The sequence below is a fragment of the Dipodomys spectabilis genome, unplaced genomic scaffold, assembly GCF_019054845.1.
Source record: "Dipodomys spectabilis isolate Male_0828 unplaced genomic scaffold, ASM1905484v1 ptg000301l, whole genome shotgun sequence".
Classification (NCBI taxonomy): Eukaryota; Metazoa; Chordata; class Mammalia; order Rodentia; family Heteromyidae; genus Dipodomys; species Dipodomys spectabilis.
This window is the reverse complement of record NW_024870978.1, coordinates 897,892-907,600: the sequence shown is the minus strand read 5'-3', so window position 1 is coordinate 907,600 and position 9,709 is coordinate 897,892. Positions and strand designations below refer to the sequence as shown.

The 9,709-nt window shown below is 34.2% G+C and overlaps 1 non-coding gene across 1 annotated transcript; it reads right to left on the bottom strand.

Moving 5' to 3' along the window:
- Window positions 1–5,590: 5,590 nt before the first annotated feature.
- LOC122127456 lies at window positions 5,591–5,697 on the bottom strand. Its single transcript, XR_006151158.1, has one exon. It is a non-coding gene; the product is annotated as a U6 spliceosomal RNA (small nuclear RNA).
- Between the last annotated feature and the right edge of the window lie 4,012 nt (window positions 5,698–9,709).

Here is a 9,709-nt window from a genome sequence, read left to right as displayed (position 1 = left end):
GATCCTCAGAAAACAGCTTCCGGAGTAGCTAGGATAATAGGCGCAAGCCACTAGTTTAACCCATTTCTTTACTCTATCCTCAACCCTGGTTAACCAGAAACTTAATCCAAATCACATTCTGATTTAACACCAAATGGATAATGTAAGGAAAATTGTCTACATTCTATTCATTCGCACATTTTTTGGCTTCTACTTCTTATAGGAAAACTAAAATTTACCTTAAAGCTTATCCTTCCCTAACCCTAACCGGAACAAAAAAGTATCTCACACTTTAAACCAAATTATTTCTGAATGTTTAAAGTAACACAGACTGGTTTTCATTCATTCTTGCCATTCATTCTTCTTAAAATATGTGGCAGTTTTACACAATGTCTTACATGTTTTTTTCATCCTAACCCTAACTGGCACACCTTTCCTAATCCTAAGCATACATATAACCGAACCATCATGTTAATAACAAGCCACTTTTTTCATATTTATCCTAACTCTTGCTCAGTGTGTAGGTCTAAATTTTACTTGCATTTTGAACATAAATTTTAAGTGTTTTTCTATTTGCTGTCAGGTTTTATTTTTCATTATTTTTTAAAAATTTTATTTCGTTGAAAATATGCTTTAAATAGGGATTAGTTACATGTGTAAGGTAAGGAGTAAGTTTCTTGTTGAGCATTGTTACCCACTTATTTCTTGTTCTCCCACTATCCCATCCCTCCCCACTTCCCTTACCCCTCCCTCCCCATGGTGTAAACTTCATTTTCAACATAGTGTCTTGTGAGTATCATTGTTGCAATGGGTCATCCTGTGATGAACCTAAATTTTCTATTTCTCTAATCCTAATTCTAATTCTGTCTGGGATCCTAACCCTAACCATAATAATAACTATAGCTCAATTCAAAAGTTAACAAAAAATATTCAGGTTTTTATTCATCCTATTAATTCACTGTACATCTTGAATTAACTTGCAGTTTAGCTTAAATCTTCCAAATTAGTTTATATGCGCATATATAAAGATGTAATTTTATGTGAAAAACAGAAGATCTTTGGAGGAAGGAGTAATGAGAAGGAAATAGAGGGAGTATAACCAAATACGTTAAATATATTATGGAATTGTCACTTCTGACAATTAATATCCATTATCAAAATAACTAAAAATTAATAAAGAACACACTGCTTTCTAGTGTTCTTTAAGAGAGCCACGATCTGTCTTCTGAAAAAAAAAAAAACTCGTGTTAGATAAACTTTATCCATGCATAATGTATATTGTTGGCCAATTATTTAAGTTAATGAATAAATATTTATCGAATAAGATTCCATGACAAAAAAGTATAAAACAGTTACTTAGAAATTATTTGAGAAAAAGTTATTGTCATGAGTTTTAGGAAACGGAATTGCTATTTCCCTACAAAGCAATGAATTAGGTTTACTAATCTAGTATTTGTAGTAAGTTTAGAGAACATAATTGGCATGAAAAACAACTATCTGAACATCTTGTTTCTTGAATGAGTGATATTTTAAACATTGCCATTTATTCAAATAAATACTTAGGTTTACATTTCAAAATAAGTGCAATTTTATCTCCTTTCAGAACTAGTACTTACCGTGCAATTAAATATACTAGCATATTCATATATTTAAAAGCTAAATTTTCTATGTTTTATATGTAGCTCTACATATTCAGAATGACATGATTTTTTTATTCATAAATGTCTAACCTCAGATTTTTGCTTCATCAATATAAATTGTCTCATGAGGTTGTAGTGAAGGCTCCAGTAACCAGAGTGGTCAAAAACATTTCTTGAATTCTAAATTTTAAATCAAATCATTTTTAAGCTTTGATAATATCATTTATGGTCTCTTCAGAGCAATTAAGCTAAAACAAATAATACTTTTTAAACATTTCACTCACATTGTAAAGAATATTAACATAGGTCAAAAAGAGTCTAGTTATTTCAGACTCATCATATTTTGTGATTTGGTTTGAAAAATGTAGAGAGTAGAAGGTCCTTATACTCAATAAATAGTTTTGGTTAAATTAAATCATATATCTGGATTTCTAATTTGGAGGTTAATCACATGGAAACAGGAAAATAATAAAAAAATTACTTTGGGATCAACAGATAAAGATATTTGTGCATGTACCACAGTTGCTTTATTAGTTTGTAGTTGAACACTGGACGTCGAATTATATCTTGGCTGTTGTTGTGAATAATGTGAATAACAATGAACTACAGATATATTTATGAGTTACCGAGAGAGAAATAATCACATGATTGGTGGGGCAGATGGTATTTCAACTTTGTATTTCTTTAGAAAACTGCATACTACTTTCTACAATGAGAACACAAACTTGTATTTTGACCAAGAGTGTAGACAATTTCCTTTTCTCAAGTGTCGCCAGCCAACATTATTACCTTTTGAGTTTTTAAAAGGGCAGGTTTTTACTGTGTGCAGTACCCAAGACTGGCCTTAGACTCCAACCTCCAATCACTTGGAATTACGAACCTTTACCACCACACCTGGTTCCTTGGATATTTTTGGTAAGAGTTATAATAGTTAAGAAGTAGTAACATAGTAATTTTGAATTGCGTTTCTCTAATGACTTCTGCTCACAAAGCATTAAGCTAGCATAGAAGTTGTATTAAATACAAATTTGTAATTCCACAGGCGATTTTCAGGGCTTTTTGGAAAACATGTCTATTCAGAACTTTTGTCCATTTTTAATCAAGTTTCTTGTTAATCTCATCCTTAATCTCTCTATAGAAAATCAATAATTAATTCAAGGTAGTAGAAAGGAAAAATTTAAGCAGCTCTTAACATTTATTTTTAATAGCATGATATTGCTTAAATCATTTTCTGTTAACACTTGAGACTACATAACTCAATTTAGTTAGAACTTTTATATATATTTTATTTATTTTATTTTGATTGTTCTTTCCAAAGCCTGCATGACTATTTTCACTTGGTTTCTTTCAATCTCATGTAGTACAGATTTCAAACTGAAGAATAAATGGAAGGAAGCAAACAAAAAATATAGTTCCCCTCATCTGATGATGCCTCTACAAGAATGAGGAAAGTGTTCAACCTTCTAAGGACCTATGATAGAATATCAAAAAGACAATTTATTCTTCTAGGTCTTCCTTATCTTTGTGATGAAACTTAAATGATGTAAAACACAATACACTGCTCAGATACTTTTATGTTTTATCAGTTTTGCACATTTTCATATGGATTTCACCTCAGTCTACAACATTCCTTCATCGTTCTGTCCCTGATATTTTTACATTATCACGACATAACATAACCAGTTTGATATACAGCATGAGAAGGTATCCACCTGGCTTCCTTGGAAGCAGAGCATGGTCAATAGATATTACTTCTGGTTGCTCACACTACATGTAATGGTTTCTGTACTAATTATCACATTTTATTTGGTATTTAAAAAAGAATGCTGGCTAAACTCAAAGCTCATTCATAGGTTTATGTTAAGGGTTTCAGAAGTTTTAGTCTGTTAATTCTTAAGATAACATCTGCTATAATGCTAATGTTATTACCATTGTAGTGTTGAGAAAAATTGTAGTTTTTTTATTTTTTAATTTTTTTAATTTTAATTTTATTTTATTTGTGAACATACTGTACAGAGGGGTTACAATTACATGGGCAGGATAATGCATACATTTCTTACCAAGCATTGCAGCCTCCTCCTTTGTAGTTAAAGACAGTAAGCGTATGGCCCAAAGACACACACAGTGAGGAAGGAAATGAGTCAAAGTTTCCAAAAGTCTTTTAGCAATACCAAAAAGGTGGGTAAAATCTCTCCATTCTCTTACATTCTCAATTCAATATTCATATTGTCCAAGAAATAATAGCATAGCAAATATTGCCCATGGTGATTGTTTACTGTCACATTTTGTCTTCAACACAGACTGTGTTCGTGACATTGGGTTATCATGCACAGAGCTGAGCTTACAAATTGAGGGCCGAAGACAGCCAAATTTCTTCTGTTCCACAGTTCCAGTTTCTTTTTTAAAAAGTACTAAAACTTTTAAATATAATCCCTTACTATCTTTTAACAGTCCCTAAATGAATTAAATTGACATATACTTACTCCAAAAGGCTTTCAAATTAGGAGATGATAAAACAGGCCCCATGAAGTAAATTTTCTTTTATTTTTAAAATTATTCTAAAAGACTTGTGCTGGCTGGTCACACCTATCTACTCTGAATATTTGCTCAGGAGACTCAGATCTGTGGATAACACTTGGGAGCCAATCAGGGCCAAAAAAAAAAAAAAAAAAAAAAAAAAACTTCATGAAATTATTTTTCAAAATGTTTAATGAACTAGCAAAGAGCCAGGAATTGAGATGTAGCTTATAGAGTAGCTCACCAATCTAGATAGGAAAGGTCTAGCAAGACTTTAAAGACCTGCTTTTAAACTCTGAGCAAGCCAATATACATGCATGGCATGTTTGCATGCACGTGCGTGTTTGCTTTCGGGCTGCTGCACTCACACACACACACACATTTATTCAAATTACCTTCATATCAGTGTTCTGCATTAATTTCTTTGTTAACGATATTATATGGGTAAAATAGAGGAAATAAACTCTTCCATCTCAAAAATGTTTATATGTTTTTTATTGTAATAATACTGTAGAGGGGTCACATTTACCTGAACAAGGAAACTAGTACATTTCCTAACAAGCATTGTTACTTCCTCCTTTATATTTCCCCTACCATCCCTTCCCTCCCACCTCCACAAGTACACTCCCCTCCCCTTTCCTGCCTCTGCCTAAATTGTAAAGTTCATTTTTCAACATAGTGTCTTGTGCATCTCATTGTTACAATGGGTCAACTTGTATCCCTATTGGAGTATTTTTTCCCTTCCCCTCCCCAAATTAGAGAAGCATACATACAAGATGTAAGTGCACCAACTTCAAATACAGAGAAAACAGGGGTTATAGCGTGGGGAGAAACATACAAAGAAACAAAAAAATGACATTGCACATTATAAGTACGTTAGAAACAATAGCAAGAAAAAAAAACAAAACACTTGTATCCCTACTTGGGGTTCAATTTCTTTAACATCATCTTATCTGAGTATATGCACATATCTTTTGAACTTTTCTTCTTATCCCAGACATATATTCATTATTGAAAATAAGGGAAATCATGGGACCTAGGTTTCTTTGGACTTGGCTTACATCATTCAATAAATTTTTTTCCAAGTCTTTCCATTTCCTAACAAATTGGGCGATGTCATTTTTTCTGATGGAGGCATAGAATTCCATTGTGTATATATACCACATTTTCTTGATCCATTCATCTAATGGGGGCATCTGGTTGGTCCCATATCTTAGCTATCGTAAATAATGTTGCAATAACCATAGTTGTGCTGGTAGTTTTAGTATGATCTTGTTTATGATCATTTGGGTAAATCCCCAAAAGTGGGATTACTGTGTCATAGGGGAATTTTATGTGGAATCTTTTGAGGAACCTGCATACTGCTTTCCAAAGTAGTTGAACAAGTTTACACTCCCACCAAGAATGCAGTACGGTTCCCTTGTGGCCACATACCTTTCAGCATCTGTTGTTGTAAAAATATGGAACGCTCCACAAATTTCTATGTCATCCTTGCGCAGGGGGCATGCTAATCTTCTCTGTATCGTTCCAATGTTAGAGTATGTGATGCTAAATTGAACACAGAACATTTTTTATATATAAAGTATAATTTTTAGTCATTTTATTAAACTAGGCAATTCAATAAAAGTAAGTTCAGAAGAATTGTTGTGAAATTTTATAATCATGTATGTCTTACATAAGCACACCTTTAAGAATAAAATCAAGATAGACATGCCAAAAACAAAATAATTCCAGACATTTGTAGTTCAAGAGATGTGTAGGAGGAGGAATTCAATTATTCTATACAAGGCACCTGTCAAAATGAACATTGCAGCAAGTGTTAAGGTTTTTTAAAAGTTTTAATGTTTTAAATATGGTTAATTTGGGGATTTTACTTATATATGCCAAAAATAGGACTGTTAGGCAGGTATAAAACTTTTCTATAAAGTATTTAAGATTTATGGTAGCAGACATTAAATACTAAGTATGTACATTTCAGAGTTTATGGAAACTTTATTAATGAGAATTTGCAAAGTCTTTGTGTAAAGAAGCAGATTGAAGAGTTAAGACTTTAACTACACAGTTTCTGTTAAATCTTTAGGGATTCCTTACTAATTTGTTAGCAAGGAGTAAATGATGATATAAGCCATAATGTACACATGTATATTACTATTCACAAACATACATATACACATGTATACGTGCACACATGGACAAAGACACATAATTACAGCCAACACAAGTTTCACCAGTTGTTGAATATGCCTTAAATGGAATACTTGGAACAATATAAGTTGAAGATGTATTTGTCTCTAAGAGTTCTTTTACCAGTCCTCTTATCTCTTAAAACTGGTATTTTTAGAGAGCTTTGACTTACAAAATGCAGTACAAGTGATACCAAGTCACTTGGAAATCTCAGTAAGTATAAGTCATATGGTGTCTCCCTGCTCCTCATGGAATGCAAATTCTTGTAGACACGCTCAACAACCAAAGTAGCAGGACAATACCCTGGTAAAGAGTAAAGTTATAAGGCTTTAAATGGCATCTTTACTTGAGCTCTTTTTCCAACAGCCAGCATGAATTCCTAGGCAGATGAGTTAGAAAACTGGACTCAGAAAACTGCACTCTACATAAACAGTTAACTAACCCATGTGATAATTCTATATGAGAAATGCTGACTGAGGTCTTGCTGATTTCCTGGCCAAGAAAATAAGAAAAAACAAAAGTATTTTTAATGTTTTAAAGTTTGAAAATAAATTGTAACCTGTCAATAAATGTGTAGAACACAATTATACCAACTGACAAAAAAATTGTGGCATTTCATTTATGTGCTCTTGGACTTGGTCACTGATTTTAGATGTGTCTACACAAGTAGAATCAGCATAAATCAAGCCAGCATATGTTCATTTAAGATATAAGGAAAGGATACTGGTCAACCCATTGTAACAATGAGATGTACAAGACACTCTATCAGAGGATGGGTGAAGGGGGGAGGTGGGGATGTGTGAAGGAAAGGGATGGTAGGGGAAAAACAAAGGAGGGGGTAACAATGCTCAATAAGAAATGTATTCATTACCTTACTTATGTAACTGTAACCACTCTGTACAGTATTTATAATAAAATATATATTAAAAAGATACAAGGAAAAATTCTGTACTTATTTGAAGTTGTATTTGTCACTCAGTATAAGTAAGGTATTGGTTTTAGGACCACAGGCTTGTTACTTTGGATACTCAAAATCTTTACATGAACACAGTATATTATTTACATTAGAATCTGCCCACAAGTTAGTTCAGTATAATTGCTATGAGAATTTTTACTACATTCTATATTTGTAATGAAAACTAAAAGTATATGCACTATCAACAGATACAAATTTTTTCAGATAAATTTAGTATACAGTTTGTGGATGGAATTTGGAGAGCAATTTTGAAAAACACAAATTTCGTCAAAAGACCTGTCTGCAAATTGTAACAAGAAGCTAATACAGCATCATTGAGTAGTATGGGACTCCAAGGAGAAGTACTTGAATTGAGAAAATATTAGAAAGTGTATCAACACAAGGACTTTTTAGAAATGCAGCTGCTATATTTCTCATGTAGAGCTTTCATAAGTTTGTGAAGCACAAATCAGAACCTCACTGAAGTGTAGATGGTTTTCCTTCAACTTTCTGTCATGATCAGTCATTATCAATCAACATATAGCTAATCTTGAATAATCATCTAATAAAATGTTGATGGAGTGTTTATATGTAGGAAACCTCGGAAGGCTAACTTTTTCCAATTAGGACAGTCTATATTCTGTGATCCAGCCGAGAGAAAATTAGGTAAGCATCCACTTACAACTTTCTGAATAATTCTGATTCTGTCCACATCACCTATCTATCCATACCTGTGCCCGAGTGAAATGATTTTAAAAGAATTTATCATTTAAATTTAAATTTAGGGTTCCGGGAAGATAGTAGAGGAGAAGCTGAAGTTAAACAAGCTCTCACATAGAAAGCAGTTTTAGTCCTCCAGTGAACAGTCCTAAGCCAGAGAATCACACCAAGTGTGCCATCACAGTACAGAGAGTTAGGCCAGAGAGAGAAAATCCAGGCAAGGAGACAAATCTTAGCACTTTTCAGTCATGGTTGCGGCTGTGGCAGGGGTGGTGGCGGCTGTAGCCGCCATACCTGCAACACAAGGAGTCTAGGACAAAGGCGCCAGATGCAGCAGGAGAGAGGATTCTACTCAAAACCAGCAAGAACTGACAAGGAGCAGACATCTTCATCCTTCAGATCCCAGACCAGAGAAGACCCAGGAAACAGACTCCTGTGTGAGTAGAAGCCTGACTTCCTCACTCCTTCTCAGGGAGCACAGAAGGGAAGGTCACTCCTCCCTGCCCACTACTGGACATCTTCATCTTTGATACTGGCAAAAGCCTGGCTGACCAACTAGCTCCAACTCAGTCCTTGGATGAAAACAAAAAGCCATTTAGCAGGTCACCGGAACCTAACCTGACCTGCCAGGCTCAGCTCCACCCAGGGAAATTTCACCCAGCCCAGGCCTGCACCAGCCCCAGGACTGGCTTTCTTCACTGGGTAAACAAAGCCAGAGGCTGCCCCCTCTCTACAGCAGCCAAGACAATCAATAGAAATTCAGTAACAAAAAACCCTGAGAATGGCTCCTGGCTGGGCTCTGTGACTGCCTCAGAAGCTAGCTCCTCAAGGAAAAGCTACTGTTTGCTGAAAGGCCTCAACTCTACCCAGAACCTAGCCCCATCACAGCATCTCCAAACTAGAAGAAACAGCCATCACCTTCTTTTGTGATAATCAAAGCAGATCTCCCTCTTATTGAACTAGCCTGGGAGAAGGATGACAAAATCCTGGGTAAAGCAAAACATTTTTCTGCCTGCTCAAACAAACTGACTTAAGAAAACAACCAAGCTACAGGAAAATCAAACACCACAAGCAGACCAGAGATTCCAACAAGAGACTGGTTATGGACAAAAGGAAGATACAGCATCTTCCCCTCTCACCCCCAAAAAGCAAAGAACTCTTTTTTGGTACCTTTTATTAAAATTTTTTGAATATTTTTAACCTTTAACTTTAATTATTAACTTTTTTTCTTCCTCTTATAATTTTTTTATTTTAAGGGTATATGTGTGTGTGTGCTTTTTTTCATTTTTGTTTAGCTCTACTGACCTTTTGATCCTTTTTTTTCTTTCTTATTCTTTTCACTTTTTCTTCTCTTTCATTCTTCTTTGCATGATTTAATCACTGTTCTACTCATTCTCAGATATATCTGTAGTTGATTATTAGACCTTATCCCCCATTGTATACACACTTGATCCAGAAATTTATTACTGAATTTAAAACCTCTTAGACTTAAATTCCCTAAGAGCCGTACTACCTCTATATACCTATATAAATTATAAGCATTTTTATTTTTAAATTTTTCACGTTTTTGTTTTACTATTTTTCCTTGTCTTTTTTTCTCTTTCTTTTTTCCCCAGTCTCTAATATCATTCTATTTCCTACTTTGAGATTAGGACTATGTTAGCTCTCCCTCTACCTTTCCACATCCCTCTATTCCTATTTATACCCACATCTC